Source organism: Balaenoptera borealis (assembly GCF_965194805.1).
Source record: "Balaenoptera borealis genome assembly, chromosome: 15".
Taxonomy (NCBI): Eukaryota; Metazoa; Chordata; class Mammalia; order Artiodactyla; family Balaenopteridae; genus Balaenoptera; species Balaenoptera borealis.
In genome coordinates, this window is record NC_138871.1 from 7808046 (window position 1) to 7835278 (window position 27233).

Here is a 27233-nt window from a genome sequence, read left to right on the forward strand (position 1 = left end):
TAATGTTTGGCATCATGATATTTGGTTAGCGAAGAGAGCTCGGTTTTGCCACTTATTCAGTGTGTCCTGGGGCACGTTCAGAATCTGTCAGCCTCAGTTCTGTTGCTTGAAAAATGGTTGGTTGCCAAGGGAAAGCTCTAGTTTTTCCACCTCTGAGATTCTGAGCTTCTAAAGGCCACATTTTCATCTGCATTTTCAGTTCTTTCTTACGCAGCTTTACTGAGTTAATTTTTAAAAATTCTAACCGCACCTTGTCAGTCATATTTTTGTGATAATTATTTCACTCTGAATTGTAAATGTTCTTCCAATAGCATCGTTATGGCTCTTGGCTGTTAATTTATTCCTGCGGAGAAACTTTAAAAGTGCAGTTGCTATGCATCTTACCATTAAAAGAGGGGGTTACTCTTCTCTCTGTCGTCCGCCCCCTCCACCTTGGGTTAGCAGCTCCTCGGCATGAAGTAAAAGAAGAGGCCTTTAAACGGGCCCTGGTACAGGAAAATGGTACCCAGGTCTGGAGGTAAGATGCCATAGCAACCGAGCCACACATCTCACGCCCTTTTACAGTTGCTGATGAACCGACCCCAGCAGCAGATTTCAGCCCTTGTCTCAAATGTATCATCTTCGTAAACCACAGCCTCTGTGCTTGGGCTTCAGCTTCCTTATGATGCTACAGATGCCTAATTGCCATGGACACCCACCCCTGCCCACACTCCTGCGCCTTTCGGTGCCAGGCGCTCTCTCCCTGACCTCCTTGTGCCCAAATCGGTGGGCACTTGTTTCCAGGGTTGGAGGATGGGGCACAGCATCTGGCACTACTCTCCGGAAAGCCCAGCTTCATCCTCCCATTTCTCAGGTGCCTGCAGGTGGGGACCAGATCGTCATCCGTGCCTCCCTCTTTGCATTGAAGTCTACCCCCTCATGCCCCCTGCTGGCCCATGTCTCCAGGTGGATGGGGCACCTGTGGGTCTGTGGCCCCCACCTCCCAGCACTGACTGCTCCCCAGCCACAAAGCGTCTCCCACGGGCACGCTGTTTCCACATCCCAGGGAGCTGGGGACGGGACAGCCAGAGCAGGCCTTGTGTGGAGGTGGTGTGTGTGGGCGCCATGTGCTGCATTCTGAGAGATGCCAAAAATAACGGTGAGCCAAGAGCCCTCCAGTTAGCTCCACACGCCTCATGCGTTACATCATCTCCTCCGGGCCTGCACAGCAGGTCCTGTGACAGGTGAGACACCGAGGCCTGGCTGCTGAGTGACAACCAGGACTCCCGTGCAGGGAGCCACGCGGGGCTCTTCCTGTTCTACTCAGGCCCAGGTTTATCCCTCTGTTTGGCGTAGAATTTTATCACCTCTGGTTGGCCGCACAAGTTGTGCTTTGTGTTAGTGTACCAACGTGCTCCTTTCATAGTGGTGCGGGGCCCGTGAGAGCGGCGGGCCTGCTGGGAGCCGAGCCCCAGGCCGGACTCCCCACGTGCAGGTCTCAGGCCACCAGTGTAGGTGCCCAAGAAACAACTTGGTTTCCCGACGACTCAGCTTCATTTGTGCTCTGAGCCCCCAGAGCACAGGGCCACCCGCCTTAATCTCAGCCGGTGTGGTGTTTCCTCCAGCCCTCAGCACCCAGTGGGTTGCTCCTCAGTCCTGGGAGGTGGAGTGTGGTGCCTGATGTCTGGGAGGGAGAAATGCTGCTGGCCTCGGTGCCGCTGGCCGCCCCATCAAGACCTCCATCCTCCCGCCTCTGCACCAGGTGCTCTGGGTTGGCCCGTCTTCCCTTTCTGTGGTCCCTTTGCGTTTGGTGCATTGCCCCACCCAGGCCTCGCCTGAAGCCCAGGAGTCATCCGCTGCTCTGCTCCTGTTGGGGCTCAGGATGCCAGTGACACATCTAAGTCTGGCCTTCCTGAACACCCCACAGCCCTTTTCACCCAAGGATCTTGCTCTCACTACCTGGTTCCACCTGGATCTGTCTCCCTCCAAAGCCCTAGCCCTTCATCCTTTGACAGACTGTTTTCCACCTACTGGAAGAAGCGATTCCATGAGAGGACACAGGGCACGTACAGCGAATGGGACAGAGCTTGGAGCTGGCTTATTCTGCTGGTTACTGAGCGGTTCAGAGGTGACTCTGATACCGAGGGGTTGCACCTCCGCCCTGTGTAAATCTGCAGTGGACATACTCTTCCTTCACTGATACCTGCCTTTACGTTTGCCCCAGCCTGTCCTGGGTGCAGCTGTCCTGAAAGTGTACTAAACCCCTTTGTCCTAAAGATCTAAAAACGGAACCGAACAAATTGTGTCCGGGCGGCTCCAGAGGGTTCAAATGGTTTGACATCACTCACACAGCCCCTGTTTGCTCAGGGAATTGGTTGGGACTTTTTCTTTTGCAAATAAGGCTTGCAAAGGTTTGTTTGGTTTAAAAAAAAAAAAGAACAGAGAGATGGACTTTGTAGCTTAGGTAACTGGAAAATCTCTGGTAGCTGACTTCAGGAACAGCTGGATCCAGGACTCTCAACAGAGTCCCCAGGTGCATTACTTTTCCCCTTCACCTCTTGGTGTTTCTTTCCTCTCTAAACTCACATCCTCCCAGACCCAACAGAAAGGAAATATTCTGTTTCAACAATTCCGTAAAAGCCCTGAGCCTCACTCCCCTTGGCCTGAAATGAGTCACATGCCTGTCCCTGAAACAACCACTCTTGCCAGGGAATGGAATTGCATGGACCAGCTTGGGCCCGGGCCATGTCTGTAGCTCCTGTCTTGGACCACATCGTGTATTAAGAGTCAGGCCTTGGTAGATTCTTACCGAGTTCCTGGGTGCCTGGGCCTGGATGACTCAGTGACTCAAAGGAAAACCTTTTGTTACAGAAACTGTAGCATTGAAAGCAGAACAGTGTGCTTTAGAGCCATCACCCCTGCTGTACAGACCCTCCCCACGGGCTGGACAGCATCCCACCCCTTCCCCAGAACTCCAGTTGTCCAGCCCTTCTTTTTTTTTTTTTTTTTTCTTATTTTGGCTGTGCTGGGTCTTCTTCATCGTGGCACGTGGGCTCTTCATTGCGGGCTTCTCTCTAGTTGCGGCACGTGGGCTCTCTAGTTGTGGTGCGCCGGCTCTAGAGCACATGGGCTCGGTAGTTGTGGTGCGTGGGCTTCTCTCTAGTTGCGGTGCACGGGTTTAGTTGCCCTGTGGCATGTGGGATTTTAGTTCCCCAACCAGGGCTCGAACCTGCGTCCCCTGCATTGGAAGGCGGATTCTTAACCACTGGACCACCAGGGAAGTCTCTGTGCAGCCCTTCTGAGTGCAGCCGAGCCGTGATCAGTGGGTGGATCTTTCTAGGCTGCCCTAAGCCTGTATTGTAAGAGGCACCTCTCAGAAGGCGACTGGATCCACGTGACGAGCCCTGTCTCCCCAACCAATGATGCTGTGTGCCCGGCTCCTGCCACTAGGTCACAGACCAGGACACGCTGGGGGCCACGAACACTTCCACCGCCTGCATGGTGCGGGCACCAAGCTTGCAGCAGCTCCTTGTCCTTGTGGGTGAGCACTGTGTTTGTACCCCCAGGGAGTGTTCCTGCAGGTGCCCCAGCTGAAGGCTCACCTGCCGACGTGAGGGCCGTGCTCAGAGGCGGGGAACTGCTGTGCCCCACCGTGGCTGCCTTGGAAGTCAGCCGGGATCCCCTGCCAGCAATTGGGCTGGGGCATGACCGGAGGATCAGGAGGTTTTTAAACCTCCCCAGGGGATTCTGACGTGCAACCAGGGTCGAGAACAACTGCTCTAAAGCCATGGTTCTCAAACCTTCACACGCAAAGGGATCACCCGGGGACCTTGATTCGGGGCAGATTCTGGGACCGTAGGTCTGGGTGGAGCCTGAGAGTCTGCGCCTCTCACCAGCTCCCAAGTGATGCTGAGACTGCTGTCCCCAGGCTGCACTCTGAGTGGCAGGGGAGCTGGCGTTCCATCCTTGAGGCCTCGGAACAACCCCTGGCAGGTGGACACATCAGCCCAGGCCTGTGTTCGCCATCAGACGCCATCCCACTGGGCTGCTTCTGAAGAAAGAGCCACAGGCTGCTCGGACGCAGTGCCCGCAGTAGCACTGACCGCCGTCCCGAGGGTGGGCTTCTGGGCAGGTGAGGCACAGGTGTCCCAGGGTGGTCATCCTGTCAGCGCCTCAAGCCATTAAGCAGAACACGCGGCAAGGTTTCTTCTCCGAGGGGGAGAGTCAGTAGGCCAGTTTCCTCTGATGCTTGTTGCTCGGCGGTCGGCATATCAGACTGGGCCACAGGGTTACCTGACGCACCTGCTCTAGAGCTCGGAGCCCTTCGCGACTGAGTGTCTATCAGGCCCTCAGGGCTGCCCTTCTGGGTCACATCTGGCTGCAGCACCCTTGCCCTAGGGGAGACATTTGACCGGATGGAGATGGAAGAGGGCCCCCTGGCTGGGCGGCCACCTGACCTCGCTGCCACCACCCCAGGAACAGGCACCCGGCGGACAGGCGCGCTCAGCAACAGGAGTCCCGCGTCCCCGGGCTCCACCCTCCACCCCGCGCCTGTGCTGGCGCCTCGTGCTGCTGCCGGCTGCCACCTGGTGACGCTCCTTCTCTGATGAACGACTCAGAGTGGCCTGGCTTGGATGAAACGCTCGTAATATTCAATTCAGCCAGCATTTAAAGAGTAAATGTATGTGAAGTATTTACAGCAGTTCTTGGCACTTGTGAGCTGCTGCCAGCATCATGCCGCGGCTTACTAGAAGGTAAAGTGTGAGAAATCCTCAGTGTCCTCAGTTGCTCACGGGATCCCGCCTGTCTACACAGCCTGCCTTCCTCTGGCCACTTTCCTGTGCATCAGTCAACTTAGGACTTCACGGGTGCTTCCTTACTGACTGTAGTACCGTGCCCAGTGCTGTGTCCACTGATGGTCCTGGCCAGTCCAGGAGTACATGGTTTATATGTTGCACTGTATTAATCACTATGCACTTATTAAGCACCTGCTGCATACCCGGCTCCTTGGAATATACAGAAATAATCAAATTTATTGGCATTGTTCTCAAAGACTTTGCAGTCTGATTGAGGAGGCCAATTATGACCCATTAAGCGCTAACTGGTGTGGGGCATCTATCTACGACGCCCCCCTCCCCATGGCAATATTGAAGAAAATGGGAACTTGGCTGCTTTTCTAAGGTCTTTAAAATACCGAAAGGCTGGAATAATTTGGAATATTAGATGTCCTCGCATAATGAGCCAAATCTATGTTCATACCGCTCCATGTCCTCACTCTCCAAATGTGATGTCTCCGAATTACAAAATAGGAAGATATTTATGTCAAACCCAGCCAGCCCACACATGTGAATCACACAGGAGCACTTTGTCAGAGCATCTTACCAAATGGCTCAAACGAAATCAACTATTTGAGAATGTTTTTTTTCCTTAGGAGAAATGTAATAAAGCAAAAGATGTTATTACAAGTGATTTCTGCCCTTGGATTTTATAAGCGCGGGTGATAAGGCTCGCTCATTCATAAAATATTTCCCAGCATCTACTGTGTGTAGGTTATCAGGGCTACAGAGATGAAAAGAGCTTGTCTCTGCCCTTAATGAAGCTCAAACTCCAGGAGGGGAAATGTGTACACAATAGTGTGGGTGGGCAGGGGCTCAGAGGAAGGTTGCAGGGTGCCCAGCAAGTGCAGAGATTTCTCAGGGTCAGGGTGGGGCAAAGGTGCTGATGTGCGTGAGCGCGGCTCCCTCGGGAAGCAGGCGTGCAGTGTCAGGTGTGGCTGTGTGGCGGGGGGTGGTGGGGGGCGGATGGCAGGAGGTGAGGTGGTGGCCAGGCCAGACTGGAGGGACTTCCTGTGATATTGCCATTGCCACTTCGTTTTTTCTGGATCACAAACGATCAGTGTACTGAGAGCTAGATTTTGAAAATATATTTCTAATATATGTTGTTCTCAGCTCAAACATGTCTTGTCCTCTGCTGGCTAACTAAAGCATCTTCACAGAAAAAGAAGTTTGGGTCAATTTTACAGACCTTTGTTTTTCTGAAGTACTCTAATAGACTGTCAGATATCAGAGTCCAAATCACTCATTTCATAATTGAGACAGAGGCCCAGAGAGGCAAGTGATTTGTCCCAAGTCACTCAGCTGGTTAGCAGCTAGTTAGTGGGTAGGCAAGGCGAGAACCCAGTTCTGTAGATTTATTGCAACTTCTGCCAACAGTGTTGGCAGGCTTCTAGCCAAGTGCTACTCCAGGCAACTGGCAGTAGCTGTCTGGAGTACTGTGTGGTGAGCAATTCTGAGAATGATGCTGTGGTTGATTACTGATGTCTGCCCAGGGCAGGTGATGGGAGAGTGGTGATACACGTGCCCATTGTTGCCGTTGTGCCTTACCTTTCCTTACGGTGATAAAAATGAAGCAGCAGGGAAAGCTGCTCACCCACGCTGTCAGTGCCGTGAACACAGAGCTGCCTTTCCCACAGACTGGTCCTTCCTCAGCTCACAGTCTCAGGGCAAAAGCCGTGTTTAGCAAGGAATGTCAACGGCTTGCAACAGAATGGAGAAAATGTGAAAAGCAATTTCACAGATCTGTGCTCTGCAGCGCATTTGTATTGTTTGTCTAAACTATTTTTAAGTTAAAGTGAAAACAAAGTTAATACCTTTTTAGTTACTGAACTAGCGAGGCGATTTTAGACCTCTAAAGTCATTACAATAACATTAACTGTGTTTTTGCTCAATTAAGAAAATAATGGCAAACAAGTCCATACATAGAATTTGTTTTCAGTAATTTTATAGTTTCCTCAAATCTCATTAGGTCAGGGAGATCCCTGGAGCACCATGGCTTTTGCTCCCAAGTACAGGAAGCCAGTTTGGGGGGCTTGTGGTCTAACCAGGGTCCAGCTGGCTGATGGGTAATCTGGGAGTTGACCAAGAGGCAAGTGAGTGGGTAGGCAGGCCACATTTATGTGGTGACACACAGTGTCCTGCAGGCCCATGAGGCAAATCCTTGGCTGAAGTGCCAGCCCACCAGGGGTGAATGTGCAGTTTCATTAGCTGCCTGCTTTCTGTTTTTACTGAGTCCAAGCTCATACTGCTTGCTGCATGACAGGCCACTAAATCAAGAGAGAAGTTGTTGCGGCAAAGAATAACGACTTTATTCGGAAAGCCAGCGGACCAAGAAGATGGTGGACCAGTGCCCCAAAGAACCATCTTCCCAGAGTTAGAATTCAGGCTTCTTTTATACTAAAAGGGGAGGGAGTGCGGCTGGTTGTTGCAGACTTCTTGGTGTCAGAATCCTTTGTTCTTGCATCTTTTCAGGGAGGTCAGGTCAGGATGTTCCTGTAGACCTTCAACAAGACAAATGGTATTCTCTGTTCTGCAACTTATTGTCTCTCTATGAATGGAAAAGTGCTATACCTTTAAAGGTCAGAGCCTCGAGAATGGGCTGTCCTGTATATTTCAGGCTATAGGCAACATTCTTGTAGCAAAAGCAATAGAATACAGAGGTTAAAATAAAAGAAACAGATCCAGTATGGAGTCAGCTTTGTTCTTCACTCTTACACTGTCATGTTTAATTTTTTTATAAATGCAGACACTGGCTCTGGGTGGCACCTCTTTATTTCTGTCCTCAGTTGCAGCATGTTATTGCCCAGTGATCCCTGATGCCCCGTGTTGAATCACGTGTGTCTGTGTGTTAGTCCTCAGGCCGCATGGTTCTCCAGCACGGTTCTGCCTGATGCCCACCGGCTCACTCTCCCAGCTTTACTACCCTCTCTCCTGCTCCCTCCCTGCCAACTGGGACCTTCCCCTCTTCCCTCCATCACAGACAGCAGGGACCTGCCTTCTCACACCGGGTGACTTCCTTGCATCCCTTGAGTTGGGAGGGTGGCTGGCCCCATGTGGCCCGAGGTGGAGAGACTTCTGCCCAGCAGTTCGTGCAGAATTCCTGCTGACTCCCAGCTAGGGTGCTGCCCTTCTATGTTTTTGTCTTTTTTGTGTTTCCATAGAGTTGCATTTAACTGGGAAGACTTGTGAAAAACTGTCAATGTGGCAATTTGACCTAAGGCTGTTCTTTCCACTTTGGGGGCGGGGAGGGGGCTGGGTTAAATATCAATATAACTCATGATGGCCATTGTGCTCTTTATAATGTCTCTTTGGGATACTAAGCAAGTAAAGGCCACATAGGTGACAGGTGCCACTTGCAAAGGTTAACGCTGAACAACACACAGCAGAGAGAAGACTGAAAGTTGTCTCACTCATTCCTGACCCTTGTTAGTAGCCACTCTAAGTAACTGAAGTGCCCCCTTGGGCTCTGGGGGCCTAATGGTTTGGTTTGATTGCCTTTGCAGCTGGAAAGAATTCATCGCTAGTGAACCCATCTCTTCTATGGGTGTTTAAGCAGTTCAGGATGTTACAGGAGAAAAAGCACATCGTGATGTTTTTGAAATCCCAGGAGTGAGCAAGGAAGGGCTACTCGCAGAGGCATGGGTGGGCCAAGTGGCATGAGGTGTGGGGTCTCCCCGCCTTGATTCCTGACGGAGACCCTGTTCTGCATCCCTGCTCCACCCAGGCCCTTTCAGCTCAGGGGACCGTTCCGGCCTGGGGCCAGAGCACAGCGGGCTGGTCCTGTGTGTGTAGGGTGGGGTGTTGGGATGGGGGTGTGAGAGGGTCGTCAGAGGTAGTGGAGCCACGAGGGGACGCTGCGTCCTGGCACCGAAGCCCCCTGTAGGCGGCCGGCGCCGACCCTGGGCAAGTTGCTCACCTTCCTTGCAGGTCGGTGCTTGTTAAGCTTTACAGCGATCATTCCTCCTCCAGCTTGTCGTCAAGCTGGAAATGGTGCGCAGACGAACGGGGAAGCAAATGTGAAAGTCCCTGGGAAAAATGACAGAAACTGCTTGTCAGAGACTCAAGGTCTCATTTCCAGCAGTGGAGAGGGCGGGTCGTGACACTGCTGAGATCCTGCCGTGTGGCCAGAGCAGGGCAGAAGCTTACACTTGGAATCTGCGCCGGGCCTGGCACCCAGCCGCTCCTCAGGTTTACCAGGTTAGGAAACTGAGACTTCAGAGAGGAACAGGAACTTAAATCCTAAGTTCCTCAGTCCTAAGTCCCAGCCTGTTCACCACATACTGCTTGGTCTTTGAAAGAAACTATTGGAGCGTCTCCTAATTATCAGCAAAATACATGTTCAATCAGAAAATTTGCAAAACATAGAAAAGCGCAGAGAAGAAGTTTAAAATACACCTAATTCTGTGATGGAGAAATAACTGTAGATCACATCCTTTTGTGGTCCTTCCTGAATTCCTTTTATGCATTAAGAGACTTGTAAAAAAAAGTAACAGTGGGTTTTATGGCACACGCTATTTATAGCATCAAAGGAGGGTCTGTTGGCAACATCACTGGTGTCATCCAGGAGCTTGTTAGAAATACCAGGATCTCAGGCCCCACCCCGGACTTGCTGAGGCAGAATCTGTGTTTAGCAAGCGCTTCAGATTCTGGGATGCATATTCCCTTTAGAAGTGCTGTTGTAGCCGACTTCCCCCTTGCAATGTATTGTGGGCATTCTCCCTTGTCAATCAATATTTTCATGTAACAGGGTTTTTAGTGGCCTCGTGACATGTCCCAACACCATAGCCAGTCTCCTGTTTCTGTCTCCTACTGATGAGCCTTTAGAATGTTTCCAGGGGGCTGTTCTAAGGGGATACTTGATGATCTCCTGAGGACACATTCCCAGAAGTGCAGTTACCAGATCAGCAAGGGTTTTGAAGGCTTTTGATGCTTGCTGCCAGATTCCAGCCCAGAGAATATCTAACTTGACTGGTCACTTGAAATCTTGACCTGGGCTTCTTAGTAGGCAGCTGCCCTCGTGGGGAAGAGCTCACAGCTGCGTGGGGTACAGGCCTTGATTTGAGTGTCAGATTTTCCACTTAACGCCGGCTCAGTGATCTTGGACCATTTGCTTAACTTCTCTGATCCTCTGTTTTCTCACCTGCAAAAAGGAGATATGCCATTTAATTCAGAGCTGGTTGTGAGCATTAAATGAGAGAGAATATAGACCATCTTGGACCTGGTACCTGCTTCATTCTCTTCCCTCTGAATAAAACGAGACCAAAGGCCTGAGGAGGTCCAACGCAAAGCCTTTTGATTTTCCTTCAGAAAAGATTTTCTGTTGCAGTTGATAAATTCCATTGTAATAGGAATGCACCAGGGGTGTTATTGGCCTTTTAGTTTGGTTCTCCCATGTCCTGAGGGAGGTATGGCTTGGGCACGGCAAAGAAGGGCAAAGAAAGCATCAAAGAGAGGAAATTCCTGAAATTTTTTCTTAACCTTGAGCAGAGATTTAAGATGTGCAAACAGTGTGCCGTGGGGAGCATGCTGGGAGGTGGTAGAGGGACAGTGAGAAGGCATGTATGCGTGAGCGGGCCGTGGCAGGGCCCTCCCTGGTCTTAAGGGTCCCTCTCGGTCCCTGGGGCCTTCAGTGCGACCCCAAGATGCGACGCCGCATCCCCTTGTGGTGTTGTGTCAGTCCGAAGAGTGTTGTCTTGTGCTGGGCACCGCCCTAGACTAGCAGGGAGTGCTGACCAGGCCCAGAGCAGAGCCAGCCGTGGCGAGTGGCAGGGTGGCTCCAAGTTCAATGCGGCTGGCTGCTGAGCCGGCCTCTGGTGGGGTGAGTTGCAGCTGTGGATCTGTTGGATTTGGCCTCTGGGGAGAGAGGAGTGCTGGCTGGGACCACTCTTTAGAGACATCTGCCCCGAGGCTGAGGCCCGTCCCTGACCCCCTCAGTGGTCCACTCTGCCCCTGGATCACCTCACGGGAGACGGGGACCCCCTGCCGGCCCGTTGTCTTTCTCCCTGGAGAAGGCTGTTCTGTTAGCAGCACCCAGGAAGCAAATATTCAGACTCTAAAGCACACAAGGGCAAGTCGACGTAGACTGCCGTCAAAAAGCACTCAGTGGTCATTTTCCAAGTTCGCTGAACTCACTGCTTTCTTTGTTCACCATCAGATACATTGGTTATGCTTTATTATTTAAATTATAAGCCATTTGACCAGAACTTTATATATATGGATGCATTTTGGAAAACAGAAGAGGAAGCTAGGACTTCTTCTAAGATGGTTTCTAAGAACCATCTTCAGGAGTCACCCTTGTCCCCTGCTGCTCCTTGGTTTTAGTAACACAGCCTCATGCTTGTCACCCAGAGCCTTCTGTCAACCCTCCAGACGTTGCCTGGAAACTGCTGACTGTGCCGGTTAGCAGCCTTTAGACCTTGGAGAACTCAGGTGGGGTTGCGATGCTGGACGGCAGGAGTCTATTATTTTGAAGTGGCAGCTGCCAGGCATCAGGGAGGCGGCTTTTTGTGGGCTGCCCTTGGTGATTTCTCTCCGGCGGGGGGCGTGGTCTGCGCACCTGCCAGGTGTGGTCTCCAGCAGGGAGTGCTGGACTCTGTCCTTGCCACAGCGAGCTGCCGAGCAGGTGCCTGACTGAGAGGAGGAGCCTTTGGAAGGTCCAGGAAGGCAGTTCACAAAACACATCCAGGACCCGCGGCAACATGCTGGCCCTTGAAGAAGGAATAAGGAGAAAGCCAGCGCAAGGGAACACACTTGCAGGGGTGGACGTGCCCCCGGGGCCCTGAGCCCTTGCTCAGATGGATGGGGCAATCGGTGCCCTTTGCCCGCCTCTGCGGGGAGCGCAGGAAGACGGAGCCCGGGCTTGTCACTTTCCACCCTCAGCAGTTGGGCAGCGACTCCGCTGGAGGGAGGCGGGTGGCGGCTCCGGCCCCACCCTGGGCGTCCACGTGTTTGGAGGGAAGGAGGAAGTGCGTGTGTGTCTGAGCGTCCACTGCCCTGGGCTGCACACCTGCCGGGGGACCCGCAGGGCCGCAGGAGTTGGCCGAAGCCCTGCTTCCTCGGGGCCCGGGGTTGCTGCTCCGGAGACGGGGACGAAGCTCTTGATCAGCACCCAGGGGTGTCCCGAGGGCCCCAAGCCCCTTTGGGGAGGACAGGGAAGGCCCTCTGTTCTCCCAGAGGATGAAAGTGCCGGAGGCCCCCTCCACGTTCACGAAGATGGCTGCCTTTTACCAGTGCGTCAGGCCTGAGCCCAGGTGGGCCTCTGAGAGCCAAGAGGTCGGGGGTGGGAGGCGGAGGGGCGGAGCGGGGGGAGGCCCGGCCACGACCCCCAGCCCCTGGGGTCCAAGAATCGACTTTCAGCATCTGTTGTCGTGTATGACCTTTTTCCTTACAGACATAATTATGTATATTATATAGTTCCTTGAATTGTGTGAATTCTGGGACAAAATAATGATTTTCTTTATTTTCTTTGTGACACATGCATATATTGAAAGAGAGGGACACAGGAAGCAGAGGGCTAAAGTGAGGGGGTGGGGAGTGAAAGGAAGGGAGAAGGAGAGGGGTAGAGGGCTGGGAGACAGAGCACTTTCCTCTGAACAGCCCATGCCTGTAAGGTGGTTCCACATGGCACAGTCTGTGTACTTCGGGTGGAGAGTAGACAGCGGAGGACAAAGTGAAAGACCATTAGAATTATTCCTGTAGCTAACTGGGACGAAGTGAGAGAGAGGCATGGACTTATCTATACTACCAAATGTAAAATAGACAGCTAGTGGGAAGCAGCCGCATAGCACAGGGAGATCAGGTCGGTGCTTTGTGACCACCTAGAGGGGTGGGATAGGGAGGGTGGGAGGGAGACGCAAGAGGGAGGAGATATGGGGATATATGTACATGTATAGCTGATTCACTTTGTTATAAAGCAGAAACTAACACACCATTGTAAAGCAGTTATACTCCAATAAAGATGTTAAAAAAAAAAAGAAAGTAAAGGGAATCAGGATATGTCACCCCAAAATATGCCACTTTGACAGAATAATTATTTTAAGCTGAAGGAATCTGAGAAATGGCAGGTATAGGAAGGGCTCACTTCCCTTTCTACCCTGAAGCAGGTCATAAGACTCTCATGTGAGAGGTGTCCTCCTTATACTTGGAAGAAAGGAGCATCCTTATCTCCAAAGATGGGGGGATACTGAGAGGAACCTGAAAGCACAGGCTTGCTGTTTCCCCCAATTTACTATCCTTAGCTCATATCCTTTATGTCTCCTATCATTACTTCCCACAACTTTCTACTCTTCATCAAACCTAGAATAAAAACACTCAGGCTTAACCATTTCTTTGGATCTTCACTTCCTTATAAAGGCTCCTGTGCCATGTAAAACATAAATAAATTTGTGTGCTTTTCACTGTTAAAAAAAAAAAAAGAATTATTCCTGTAGTTAAAGATCAGCACCGAAGGGCTTGTTCTTTTAATTTATGTTTTAATTGAAATATAGTTGCTGTACAATATTATAGAAGTTACAGCTGTACAATATAGTGATCCACAATTTTTAAAGGTTATACTCCATTTATATTATTGTAAAATATTGGCTGTATTCCCCGTGTTGTACAGTATATCCTTGTAGCTTGTTTTATACCTAATAGTTTGTACCTCTTACTCCCCTCCCCCTATATTTCCCCTCCCCCTTCCCTCTCCCCACTGGTAACCACTCATTTGTTCTCTATTATCTGTGAGTCTGCTTCTTTTATATTCACTAGTTTGTTGTGTTTTTTAGACTCTACATGTAAGTGATCATACAGCGTTTGTCTTTCTCTGTCTGACTTATTTCACTTCACATAATGCCAAAGGGCTTGTTCTTAACTGACAGATTTGCTGAGGGCAGTGACCTGCCCGAGTTTCTTTGGCGCAGAGGCCAGCGGACCTTCAGAGCCACCACGCCCTGCTGCAGGTGACCTCATCCTTTGAGAATGTTTGGCCCTCGGTGCATTTTGCTTCGGTCATGATAGTACAGAGGGAATTAGAGCTATGACATGGTTGAAGTGCATTTGCAAGTATAAGTAAACAAATTGCATGTCTTATATACCAAATGGAAAATTCCAGTTAGGCAGCCTCTGCTGATCCAAGTGATGGTCACATCTGCCCATCACCTGGGCTGGGTGGACCGTCTTGGGAAACGGATGTTGCACCTTCGGCAGCAGACATCTGGTGGTGTGGGGATGCTGAGGGACCTGGACAGACTGTCCACCCACCAAGCCTCACTTCCTTCTTTTGCTACCTAGGGACAGGAACCCAACAACCAGAGGAGTCCTCGGGAACATGGGCCTTTGTACTGTGTAAAGCCCTGTGCATGGAAGTCACCATCATTGTTATTGTTTCATAAAAATCTTTTTACTTGTAATTCTTCAACCTCAGTGTCTGATGCTGCTATTTTGTTTTTTGGGTTTTTTTCACACGCACACACTGTATTTTATTTTTACAAGAGATAAATAGACTGACACCAAGCATTGTAAATGGATGACCACAACAAAAGCAACAATGATTGCAATTACCAAACACAAAACACACTCATACTATGTCATAATAGTGACATTCAGTCCAGTAATCCTCCACTGTAACAGCTCCTTTACTTTGCAGTGAAAATTGATTTGTATATTTTTTGCCTCTGAGTCCTTGTGGGATTTTTTTTTTTTATAATTCAAACAGAAAGTCACAAAAATTATAATCATCCTTATCGGTTCACTCAGTCCCATGTAATTAATTTTTTTTTCATCTTGATCTTTTGTTAGCACTTTTATGAGTTCATCAGTTTTCCATTAGAGTTCTGAAAATGCTTATTCATTCAGTTCAGCAGTATAGTCAGTTACCAGAAACCTGTACTTGTCAGAGTCTTTTCCATGAATTCCTTGAAGATGAACCCCTTTTATAGGAACATATTTGCAAAAGTGATACTGCCTACTTTGAATGGACCAGAATAGAGCGGTGGTGTGATGTCTCCTCATTAATAGACTTTGGAGTATGCCTTCCTAATTCAAAAAAAAAAAGCAAAACCTTAATTCTGCATCTGCTGTGCTGCAGAAATGCCAATCACATATGGAACATCCTAGATAAATTTAGCCTTAAGAACCTTCTTCGTGTCATTATTTTTGGTTTAAATGCTTAAAAAGGGGGAATTTATTACGTAAATAGACTCATGAAGTTAAAAACAGACCAGCCTTCATAAAGCTTCCCTGAGCCCTGGGCTCTGGGTCCATTCGTCCCGTGTGGGCAGTGATCAGCACAACTTACAGCTCTAACTCTGAGACTGAACGTTTCCAAGTTAGATGGCATCTTGGCAAGATACTCCAGCGTTAGAATGTATTTTCCCAGGAATTACGTGAATGCAGTTTCTGAGGTTGCAAAGTTTGAAGCTCTTATGCTTACCTGTTTTTGAAACGATGGTTTTGTAAATGTCGCTAATAGATTTGTTTTATTCTAATAACCTGAAAATGTCTAAACTAACGTTTTTTAAATCTCATATGAAAACATTTCTGGGTGAGTGAAAACAGGTAACTCCTGTGAAAGCTGTCATGCATCACAGTCTGAGACATGAGCTTTGTTGAGGAGCATTCATGTAGACGTAGGCTGCATACGTGAACATAGTTTATCTTACATCAGATATTATTTATATGCTTATAAACTGTGCCGTTTGTCTTGCGGATGACTAAGTTTGTTTGAATGAAGCTCTGCTGTTTCTCTGCAAAGAAACAGCCCAGCCAGTTGTGGTCCACCGCCTTGTTCTCTTTGGGTGCCCCAACTGTCCCTGCCCAGCTGTGGCCGAAGGGAAGCCGGAGGACGGGAGCAAGGCATCTGGAGCAGAGACTTCCTCTGCATCCATATTCCTTGACTCCCAAAGGCTCTGCATGGTTATAGGGCACCTGATGTCTAAAGGGGGACAATGGACAAGAAGAACTCAGGCTAAAGAAATGTGACATCGTTTAGCTAAGTCATGGATTTAGAAGGACGTCTCTCCTCAAGACATTGGAGTACTATGTGGTCTTGGGAACAGTGATTGGGTAGTTGATGCTGTGTCATTTTTATCAGGAGGTGAATCCTTTGTCTAACAAGTGTTATAAATGCTTCTGGTTCATTCACTCACTCATTCATTCATTCAACAATCTTTATTAAGGACCTCCTGTGTGGCAGTAACATGCTGGTACATGGTCCCTATTCTCAAGGAGTTAGTCTTCAAGTTTTACATCCTTAGCCAGATAGGGGATGACTCACTTCTCTAGGCCAAGCCTAATTTTAGTATTTTAATAAGATAATCAATTATAGGTCGATAGGAAACTGACCGCCCAATAAGTTCCTTTGTTTCCCTCCCGCTGTCCTCCGAGCGCTGTGACTCAGTGTCTGAGTTCTCGGTTTTCAGCCCTTCACTCATCCGATTTCTTTGCTACTTTTTTAAAAAATTGAAGTATAGTTGATTTACAGTGTTGTGTTAGTTTCTGGTGTACAACAAAGCGATTCAGTTTTATATGTATATATATTCTTTTTCATATTCTTTTCCATTATGATTTATTATAGGATATTGAATATAGTTCCCTGTGCTATACAGTAGGACCTCTTTGTTTATCTATTTTATGTATAGTAGTTTGTATCTGCTAATCCCAAACTCCTAATTTATCCCTCCCCCACCCCCTTTCCCCTTTGGTAACCATAAGTTTGTTTCCTATGTCTGTGAGACTCTTTCTATGTCATAAATAAGTTCATTTGCACATATAAGTGATATATGGTATTTGTCTTTCTCTTTCTGACTTACTTCACTTAGTATGATAATCTCTGGGTCCACCAATGTTGCTGCAAATGGCATTATTTCATTTTTTTATGACTAATATTCCATTGTATACATATACACCGCCTCTTCTTTATTCATTCATCTGTTGATGGACATTTAGGTTGCTTCCTTGTCGTGGCTATTATAAATAGTGCTGCTGTGAACACTGGGGTGCATGTATCTTTTCAAAGTATAGGTTTCTCCGGATTTATGTGCAGGAGTGGGATTGCTGGATCATATGGTAACTCTAATTTTAGTTTTTTAAGGAACCTCCATACTGTTTTCCACAGTGGCTGCACCAATTTACATTCCCACCAACAGTGCAAGAGGGTTCCCTTTTCTCCACATCCTCTCCAGCATTTGTTATTTGTGGACTTTTTAATGATGTCCATTCTGACCGGTGTGAGATGGTACCTCATTGTAGTTTTGATTTGTATTTCTCTAGTAATTAGCGATGCTGAGCATCTTTTCATGTACTTATTGGCCACCTGTGTGTCTTCTTTGGAGAAATGTCTATTTAGGTCTTCTGCCCATTTTTAGATTAGGTTGTTTTTTTGTTGTTGCTGTTATTGAGTTGTATGAGCTGTTTGTATATTTTAGAACTTACGCCCTTGTTGGTTGCATCATTTGCAAATATTTTATCCCAGTCCGTAGGTTGTCTTTTCATTTTGTTTATGGTTTCCTTTGCTGTGCAAAAGCTTATAAGTTTGATTAGGTTCCATTTGTTTATCTTTGCTCTTACTTCTATTGCCTTGGAGACTGACCTAAGAAAACATTGGTACGATTTATGTCAGAGAATATTTTGCCTATGTTCTCTTCTAGGAGTTTTATGGTGTCATGTCTCATATTTAAGCCTTTAAGCCATTTTGAGTTTATTGTTTTGTATGGTGTGAGGGTGTGTTCTAACTTCATTGATTTACATGCAGCTATTCAGCTTTCCCAACACCACTTGCTGAAGAGAGAGACTGTCTTTCCCCCATTGTATATTCTTGCCTCCTTTGTTATAGTTCAATTGACCGTAGGTGTGTGGGTTTATTTCTGGGTGATTTCTTTGCTTTCTTTTCTCCCATATGTCAGAGTGGATCTACCCTTTCTCCTCCCTGTCCTTCCTGACAGGTAGACAGAGCAGGTTTTGCACAGAAACATTGAGGTGTCTACTCTGAAGGGCAGGAGGTCCCCTGGCACCCTCGAGGAGACATGACCATGGAGAGGTCCACTGCCAACGCCCCTGCCACCTTGGGGTGGGAGCAGAGGTCAAGTCTTCTGCTCTTGAGGATAAAAGTATCTATCATGAGGCAGTAAAGCTGGCACAATTTTCAAGCAGAGATTTCTCACAGGAACTTTGCAAGCCTTACACATTCCGTTGCCTCAGTAATGTGAAACTTCTTTTTCTAAAAAAAGGTACAGGCAGATCCTGGTGTGACTCACTAGAGAACAATAGTCAAGTCCCAGTTTATTTTTGTCTTCTTCCCCAAGAAAAGGAAAAGTTAGTTAAAGGTATAGGGAAGGTAAGGAGGCTTAAATCCAGAAAGGGGAGCCAGATCACAGAATCGTGCAAACGGAGGTGTGATGAAAACTGGTGAGTGCTGTCAACAGAAGGTTCAGGGCTTCTCACTGTGCATTGTGGGAGGTGCTGGCTCATCCGATCAGACCCCTGGGGGGATGTGGAAGTGAAGCTGGTCCCTGAGGGCTGAGTGGGAGTTGATAGAAGCAAGTGGAGTGTAAGGGCAGGGAAGAGCATTCAAGCAGAGGGAACAACATCTGCAAAGGTCCTGGGCTGGAAGGAAATGAAGCCTGTGGGTCAGGGAGAGCAGGGCAGGCACATTCCTGCCAGTTGTGTACAGGGCGTCTGGTTGAGATCCAGACAACCTGCTCGTCTCGTCCACGTTTAGATTTACTCACATATACTGCCCTCCATTCCTACCTGCACCTCCAGGCTTCCATCTGAGATCATATCCTTCTTCCCTGAATATCTGCTTTACTGAGGGATTGCTGGAGACATATTGTATCATGTCTTCTTTTCCAAAAATGTCTTTATTTCACCTTTTTTTCTGGTCACGCTTTTTTCCAGCAGCTTTATTGGCATATAATTTACCTACCATAAAGTTCACCTGTTAGGAGTGTGCAGTCAATAGGTTTTAGTATATTTACAGAGTTGTGCAACTATGAACATAATCTAATTTGAGAACATACTCATGTCCCCCAAAGAAACCTTGTGCCCATTAGCTGTCACTTCCCTTTCTACCTCCCTCCCCCAGCACTCTACTCCCCCAACCCTAGGCAAACAGGAATCTATTTGTCTTTCTCTATGGATTTGCCTATTCTGGGTATTTTATATAAATGGAATCATTCAGTATGTGGCCTTTTGTGTCTGGCTTCTTTCACTTAGCATAATGTGTTCAAGGTTAATCCATACTGTAGCATGCATCAGTGCATCATTCCTTTTTACGACTGAATAATATTCCATTATATGTATGTACCACATTTTAAATTTATTCATCAATTGTTGGGCTATTTCTACTTTCTGATTATTATAAATAATGCTGAACATTGGTGTATACGTTTTTGTGTGCGTTTTTCCCCATTTTTTTATTGTTGTAAAATACACATAACATAAAATTTACCATCTTAACCATTTTAAAGTGTATAGTTCAGTGGTATTAAGTACATCCATCCTGTGCAACCATCACCACCATCCATCTCCAGAACTCTTTTCATCTTGCAGAACAGAAACTCTGTACTCATTAAACTACCCCCCCTTTCCACCTTCCCCCAGCCCCTGGCAACCACCATTCTGCTTTCTGTCTCTATGATTTTGACTCCTCTAAACAAGTGGTGGAATCATTCAGCATTTGCCTTTTTGCAACTGGTTTATTTTGCTTAGCATAACATCCTCAAGGTTCATCCACGTGGTAGCAGAGTTTAGAATTTCCTTCCTTTTTACAACTTATAAAGAGAGACTTGCTTCTGTCATTTTGCTATTAGTTTTCTCTATGCCTTATAGATTTTTTTATCCTTCATTTCCTGCAGTACTGTCCTCTCTTGTGTTTAGTTGATTTTTTTGTAGTGAAACTTTTAAGTTCCTTTCTCATTTCCTTCTGTGTGTGTTCTACAGCTATTTTCTTTGTGGTTACCATAGGGATTACATTTAACATCCTAAAGTTATAACACTCTAATTTGGATTTATACCAGCTTAGCTTCCATGACACACAGAACCTCTGCTCCTTTACATCTCTGTTCCTCTTCCTTTCAGTTGTTGATGCCACTAAATAACATCTTTAAACATTGTGTGCGCAGAAACATAAATTAATAATTTGAAAAAATACAGTAACCTCTTAAATTAGGTAGCAAATAAAATGTGGAGTTACAAACCAAAGTTACAGTAATACTAGCTCTTAGACAACTAACTGCTTTTTTTTTTTTTTTAGCATGGATGGGTACTCCAGTGGCTTTATTAACTCTTTTCTGGGGATGGCAGGACCTTATAGCTGGAGACTAATTGCTTTTTAAAAATGTATTAGTCTCTTAAATTGTGTAGAAAACAAAAAGTGGAGCCACAAACCATTGTTACAGTAATACAGTTGACCCTTGAACAATGTTGGTGTTAGGGACACCAACCCTCCACGCAGTCCAGAATCCAAGTCTAACTTTACACTTGGCCCTTCGTATCTGTGGCTCTGCATCCAGGGATTCAACCAGCCGTGGATTGTGCAGTACTATAGTACATATTTATTGAAAAAATTCACATTTAAGTGGACCTGGGCAATTCACACCCATGTTGTTCAAGGGTAACTGTACTAGCTTTTATAATTGCCCATATATTTACCATGTATATAGTTACCATTTTATAATTGCCATGTATTTACCTTTACTGAGCTTTTTTAAGTTAGTTTTTTTTTAATTGAAGTATAGTTGATTTTTAATATTATGTTACAGGTGTACAATATAGTGGTTCACAATTTTTAAAGTTTACACTCCATTGATTATAAAATATTGGCTATATTCCCTGTGTTGTACAATATATCCTTGTAGCTTATTTTATATCTAATAGCTTGTACCTCTTTATCCCTTACCCCCATATTGCCCCTCCCCCCTTCTGCACTGGTAACCACTCATTTGTTCTCTGTATCTGTGAGTCTGCTTCTTTTTTGTTATATTCACTAGTTTGTTGTATTTTTAGATTCCACATATAAGTGATATCATACAATATTTGTCTTTCTCTGTCTGACTTATTTCACTTAGCATAATGCCCTCCAGGTCCATCCTTGTTGCTGCAAATGGAAAAGTTTCATTCTTTTTTATGGCTGAGAAGTATTCCATTCTGTATATATACCACATATTCTTTATCCATTTTTAAAATATGGTTTCAAGTTACTGTCTAGTTCCCTTTCATTCCAACCTGCAGGACTCCCTTGAACATTTCTCACAGGGCAGGTGTAGTGGTAACAAACTCCCTCAGCTTTTATTTATCTGGAAATGTCTTAATTTCTCCCTTGCTTTTGAAAGACAGCTTTGCCATGTATAGGGTTCTTGGTTGACTTTGTTTTTTTTCCTTTTAGCACTTTGAATATATTGGCCTCCTGCCTTCTACCCTCCAGAGTTTCTGATGAGAAGCCTGCTGATAATCTTATTGAGGATTCCTTGTGTGTAATGATTTGCTTCTCTCTTGCTGCTTGCAAGATTCTTTATCTTTGGCTTTCAACAGTTTGATTATGATGTATCTCAATTCATTGAGCTCCTTAGATGTTTACATTCGTGTCTTTCATCAAATTTGGGAAGTTTGGGGCCATTAATTTTTCAAATATTCTCTCTGCCCCTCTTTCTCCCCCCTCCTCCTTTTGGGACTCCTACAATGTGTATTTTGATCCACTTGATGGTGTCTTACAGGTCCCTTATGCTCTGTTCACTTTATCCATGTCCTAGCTTCAAGTTTTCTGATTTTTTCTTCTACTGGCTGAAATCTGTCTTTGAAACCCTCTAGTGAATCTTTCATTTCAGTTATTATTATTATTTTTAGCTACAGATTTTTTTTTTGCTTCCTTTTAAGGTTTTCTCTCTTTTTATTTATTTATATATTTATTTATTTATGACTGTGTTGGGTCTTCGTTTCTGTGTGAGGGCTTTCTCTAGTTGTGGCAAGTGGGGACCGCTCTTCATCGCGGTGCACGGGCCTCTCACCATTGCGGCCTCTCTTGTTGCGGAGCACAGGCTCCAGACGCGCAGGCTCAGTAATTGTGGCTCACGGGCCCAGTTGCTCCGTGGCATGTGGGATCTTCCCAGACCAGGGCTGGAACCCGTGTCCCCTGCATTGGCAGGCAGATTCTCAACCACTGCGCCACCAGGGAAGCCCAAGGTTTTCTCTCTTTTTATTGATATTTCCATTTTGTTCATACATTATTTTCTTCATCTTCTCTGTGTCTTTAGTTCTCTGAGCATCTTTAAGATAGTTGTTTTAAAGTCTTTGTCTAGTAGATTTAACACCAGATCTTTTTCAGAGTCAAAACTGAACATTTGAATCTAATAATGTGGTAACTCTGGAAATCGGATTCTCCCCCTTCCTCTGGGTTTGCTGGGCTTTATTTTTGTGCCAAGGATCAGCCTGAACTGTAATCTTAAGGTCTTCTCAGATCTTTTCTAAGCCTGTGCCTTTCCCTGGGTATATACAGTAATTTTCTCATTTGCCCCATATGTACAGTTTGCTTTTGAATGCCCCAGTACTTAATGTCTGGCTCCCAAAAGGGGAAAAGAGAAAACTGAAGTGGAGGAGGAGAAATGGAGCACCAGCCCAGGCCTTTAAAGCTCCTGGAAGTTAGTGCACCTAGAAGGGGAGGGGCTTGCAACAGTAGGGGGAGGTGCAGCAATAGTGGCGGCCCACCTCTTTGTCTGCAACTCTGTCATCATAAGCATTAATCACAGCACAGATCCCCAGTATTTGGAGAGCAGGGTCCTTTGTGCCCACCATCGTTCCTTCAAGCTGTGTGCAAGCTGCTTCAGGAACAGATTCATGGCTGCCTGTCAGGGGGGCAGGGAGTGGGGGTGAGTAGGTGCTATTGAGCTAAGAGCTGAAATTGACTGAAATTAACTGCAATTTGCGTACCAACCTTCCAGGGGAAGTTGCAAGCCTTAAATGGACTCCAAAATAGTTACCTTAAACAGATTCTGCCAGTGTGGTTGTTTTCTAAGTGGGAGACAGATTCCTGGTGCCTCCTACTCCACTGTATCCCTAGAATCTTCCATGGACATATGTGTTTATTTCTCTAGGGTATATACCTAGGAATGGAATTGCCAGAATGTATGGTATCTTTATGTTTTGTGGGGTTTTTTTTAGGAACTGTTTTCCAAAGTGGCTGTAACATTTTGCATTTCCATCAGCAATGAATTAGGGTTCCAATTTCTCCATGTCCTTGCAAACACTTGTGACTGTCTGTGTCCTTGCAAACACTTGTGACTGGCTATCTCTCTGATTAGAGCCATTCTAGTGAATGTGAAGTAGTATCTCACTTTGGTTTGGATTTGCAATTCCCTGATGACTAATTATGTTGAACATCTTTTCATACAATTATTGGCCATTTGTTTACCTTTCTTGTACAAGTATCTGTTTAAATCCTTCATCTATTTTAAAATGGATGTCTTTTATTATTGAGTTATAAGAATTATTTATATATTCTGGGTACAAATCCCTATATGATATATGATTTGCAAATATTTTCCCCAGTCTGTGAGCTGCCTTTACACTTTCTTGATAGATAGGTTTGAAACAAAAAGTTTATACATTTGATAAAGTCCAACTTATCTGTCTTCCCTTTTGGTGTTGCATCTGAGTAATCATTGCCTAACCCAAGATCACAAATTTATTCTAATGTTTTCTTCAAAGAGTTTTCTAGGTTTAGCGCTTACATTTAAGTCTATGAGCCACTGTGAGGTAATTTTTGTGTATAGTGTGAGGTAGGAGTACAAATTATATTTTGGATGTGAATGTCCAGTTGTTCCAGCATTTGTTGAAAAGGCTGATTCTTCCCACATTGAATTGTCTTGGCACCCATGTTGAAAATCTATTGACCATAAATATATTTTATTTCTGGACCCTGAATTCTGTTAATCTATATGTCTATCTCTATGCCAGTACCATGCATTCTTGAGTGCTGTAGATTTGTAGTCAGTTTTGAAACTGAGAAGTGTGAGTCCTCCATCTTTGTTCTTCTCTTTCAAAATTGTTTTGGGTCCTTCGTATTTCCATACGAAATTTCAGATCAACTTGTCAATTTCTGCAAAAAGCCATCTGGGATTTTGATAAGGGAATACACTGAATCTGTGTATCAATTTGGGGAGTATTGCTGTCTTAAACATATTAAGTTTCTTATCCGTGAACACAGGATAGCTTTCCACTTATTTATGTCTTCTTTAATTTCTTTCAACAATGTTTTGTAGTTTTCAGAGTACAAGTATTCTGCCTCCTGGGTTAAATTTATTCCTGAGTAGTTTATTCTTGTATGCTATTGTAAATGGAATTGTTTTCTTAACTTCATTTTTGGATTGTTTACTGCTGGTAAGAGAGCAATGGATGTGACAGGCATAGAAGCTCACAGCCTTGGCAGTGAGGGGAGTGGTCGGCAGACACCTAACAAACAAGTTGCTGTTGACAGCTGTGGTGAGCATTGTGAAGACAGGTACAGGGGCTGAGACAGAATACCATAGAGATGCAAACAGGGCCTGGAGGGTGGTGTGGAATGAGTGGGTCTGTAGGGGTGGACCCTAAGGTTTTTGTATACAGTTATGGGCCCAGAGGTATGTAATCAGGATACAGATATTTTTCTTTGCACTGTGTAAATAAGTGTAATGGATGGGTACCTTTAAAATACCATATTAAAATCTGTTCTCATTCTTCACGTGAATAAACTTCTGTAGAACTTTTCAGTATAAGCTGCAACTAATGATGGAATTCTGCTGGAAGCTGGGGAGAAGCCTGTGGTGAGTTAGGGTTCAGAGAGAGGCAGTGGGGCAGCCCTCACAAGGATCCTTCTTTGGATCCAGAACTCCCCTGGATCCTGTAGGCGCCCAGATGCACACTGATGAGTGCTGTGTGGAGGGGTCTGGAGGCTCAGCACCCTTTTGAGTTAATTAGAACCCCTGAAGAGGCCCCCTCAGGTCCAGGTTTAAAGAACAAGTTTTCCTGTACTTGGACTTGAGCTGTCAGAGCAACGGGGTGGGATGGTGGAGGGCAGAAACTGGTTGAGGGGACATTGGGGCCACTTGACTTGAACTTTGAGTTACAGTGAGAAGCAGAAGGGGTGCTGGGAAATACTGGTTATTTGCCACATTGCCTTTCTAATTATGGTTCTCCTTCTGGCTTTTTCTTCAATTTTGCTCGGGTTGGGGAACATGTATTCAGCAGGGCAAGTTATTGGGCTTAACAGAGAAGACATTCCCTTGTAACAGCTGCAGAGTGTTTGCACCTGGAGCATCCGAGTGAAGGGGACGGTCCTCCATCTGCACACCCCGCAGTCTCAGGTGGCGGGCGTTCCTCCGTGGCCTGGAATATATTTTTATCAGTTACTTGGCAGCAGTTTCATTCATGGTCCATCGGGCTGTGGAGCATTGAGAAGATCAAGGGTCATCTAGGAGCCCAGGTGTCTTGATTGTTGATACTGGTGGCTCCAAAGCGAGCCGTTTGCACAAGGAGACTGTGCCTACATGAGATAGAATGGCCAGCCCCTAGGGCGTGCCGGTGATGTGTGTTCTTGTCTGCAATTGTGCAGAGGCATGAGCCCATGGTGAGAAACGAGATGCAGAAACCGACAGCTCTTCTCAGCGGGTGCTTGTATGTGCTGTGTTCTCAGTCTCATTTCGTTCAAGTGTTATTGCCCCCATTTTGTAAATGAGGAAACAGAGGCTCAACCCTGGTAAGTGGTGGGATGCGGCTTCAGCTCCAGGACTGCCTCACTCCCAAGTCTTTCCCTTTTCCTCTGCACCATATTGCGCTCCTATTAGTAAGAAGATGTTTAGAACATAAAACATGAGCAGGTTTTCAAGCCTCCCACATGGGGCGAGCCTGACTTGTCGTCCCTTTGTCTGTGGGGTGACTGTTGCCTCTGAGCGTGCGTTCATTAGCAGCCTTGGCATCTGCTGCTGCTCTCTGCCTGGGCCCCCGCCGAGAACGTACCTTCCAGCAAGGTGAGGACCGGGCCATCCTCTCGTGTCTCCCGCTCACCCTCCCACCTGCTCCTGAGCCCTCTGCCCTGTGCCCAGGGCTTTATCACAGCCACATTGTTCAGTCCAGGGAGAAGCGTTTCTGAGCTCCTGGGTCCACTCCACACTCGGCAGGATGGGCGCCCTCCTGTACACCCACCTCCGAGGCTTGTGCACACACTCACATACACTTGCATGTTCTCAGCACTTCCCGGCAAGGAACATTTTGTAAAATGTGCAGAAGCGGACATTTTGAAGGTAACCTCATGGTTTCTTAAGAGTGTTTGTTAGCTGATAAATCATGGCAGCCTCAACCCACCCCCACCCCCCCGCAGACTAAGATGCCCTGTCAGACCCAATGGATGGTCTCCTGGGGCTCCTTCAGCCTCTGAGCCTGGCCTGATGCTGGACAGGGGCTGCTTGGCAGGCAGAGCCATTTCCGTGGGAGATTGGTGTCCTTTGGATTTCCCAGCTTCCCTTAAGCCCCTCTGGGGACAGCTCAGGATGCTCCACTCCACTGGGTCAGCACCTGCAAGAGGCAGAGACCAAGTTGGTCTCATCCATCACTGTATCCCCAGGCCTCATAAGTGCCTGCCCATCCTGCATATACAGTCAATATGAGTATATAGGTTGGTGTCTCTGCTTCACTACTTTGGGCCAGTTAATAAACTTACCTGATACATAATACATGTTCTCATTTCCAAAATGGGAATACTTAGAGTTCTTGGAGATTAAATGAGATGATATGCTGCATGCTTGATAAATAATTGCAGCTGTTAACTCCAAATTCAAGCAATAGAAAGCTCAAGCACTTGTACTTCTAGCTCAGTGGCAACCATAGAAGATGGTATCCAGTGTAGTAGTTGGTGACTCTTAACCAAATCTCACCACTTTTACTCTCCTTGCTCCTTGGATTGCTCCTTCTCTACTGCCTCTTCCTTCAAATCCTCTGGTAGCCATCGCATCCCCTATAGTAACATTAAGCAGCAGGATACTATGGGATCAGGGATTCTGATAAAGATTGCATTAAATCTGTAGATTGCTTTGGGTAGAATGGACATCATAACAATAATAAGTCTTTCAATCTATGAACATGGGATGTCTTTCCATTTATTGGCATTATTTTCAATCTTTCATCAACATTTTTTAGTTTTCAGGGTATAAGTCTTTTGTCTCTTTGGTTAAATTTATTCCTAAGTACTTTATTCTTTTTGATGCTATTGTAAATGGAATTATTTCCTTAATTTCCTTTTTGGATTGTTCATTGTTAGTTTATAGAAACAACTGATTTGTGTGTGTTCATTTTGTGTTCTGCAACTTTGCTGAATTCAGTTATTTGTTCTAACAGTTCTGTGTGTGTGCAGTGTGGCAGGGATCTTTAGGATTTTCTACATGTGAGATCATGTCACATGTGAACAGAGATAATTTT

The 27233-nt window shown here is 46.3% G+C and overlaps 1 protein-coding gene, 1 long non-coding RNA gene and 1 pseudogene across 10 annotated transcripts in view; 2 read left to right on the forward strand and 1 right to left on the reverse strand.

Moving 5' to 3' along the window:
* Nucleotides 1-27233, reverse strand: part of LOC309611586 — a 512787-nt gene that overhangs the window by 318908 nt on the left and 166646 nt on the right. The window lies entirely within an intron of this gene.
* The window catches only part of CRACDL (CRACD like), a 125972-nt gene that overhangs the window by 50056 nt on the left and 48683 nt on the right, over nucleotides 1-27233 (forward strand). The gene's annotated exons all lie outside the window — the stretch shown is intronic.
* On the forward strand, nucleotides 1105-26079 carry LOC309611717 (annotated as a pseudogene). Its single transcript, XR_014249746.1, has 8 exons — nucleotides 1105-1138; nucleotides 3546-3702; nucleotides 3876-4111; nucleotides 4378-4545; nucleotides 11539-12064; nucleotides 13673-13753; nucleotides 14085-21665; nucleotides 21972-26079. The product of XR_014249746.1 is annotated as an uncharacterized misc_RNA (transcript).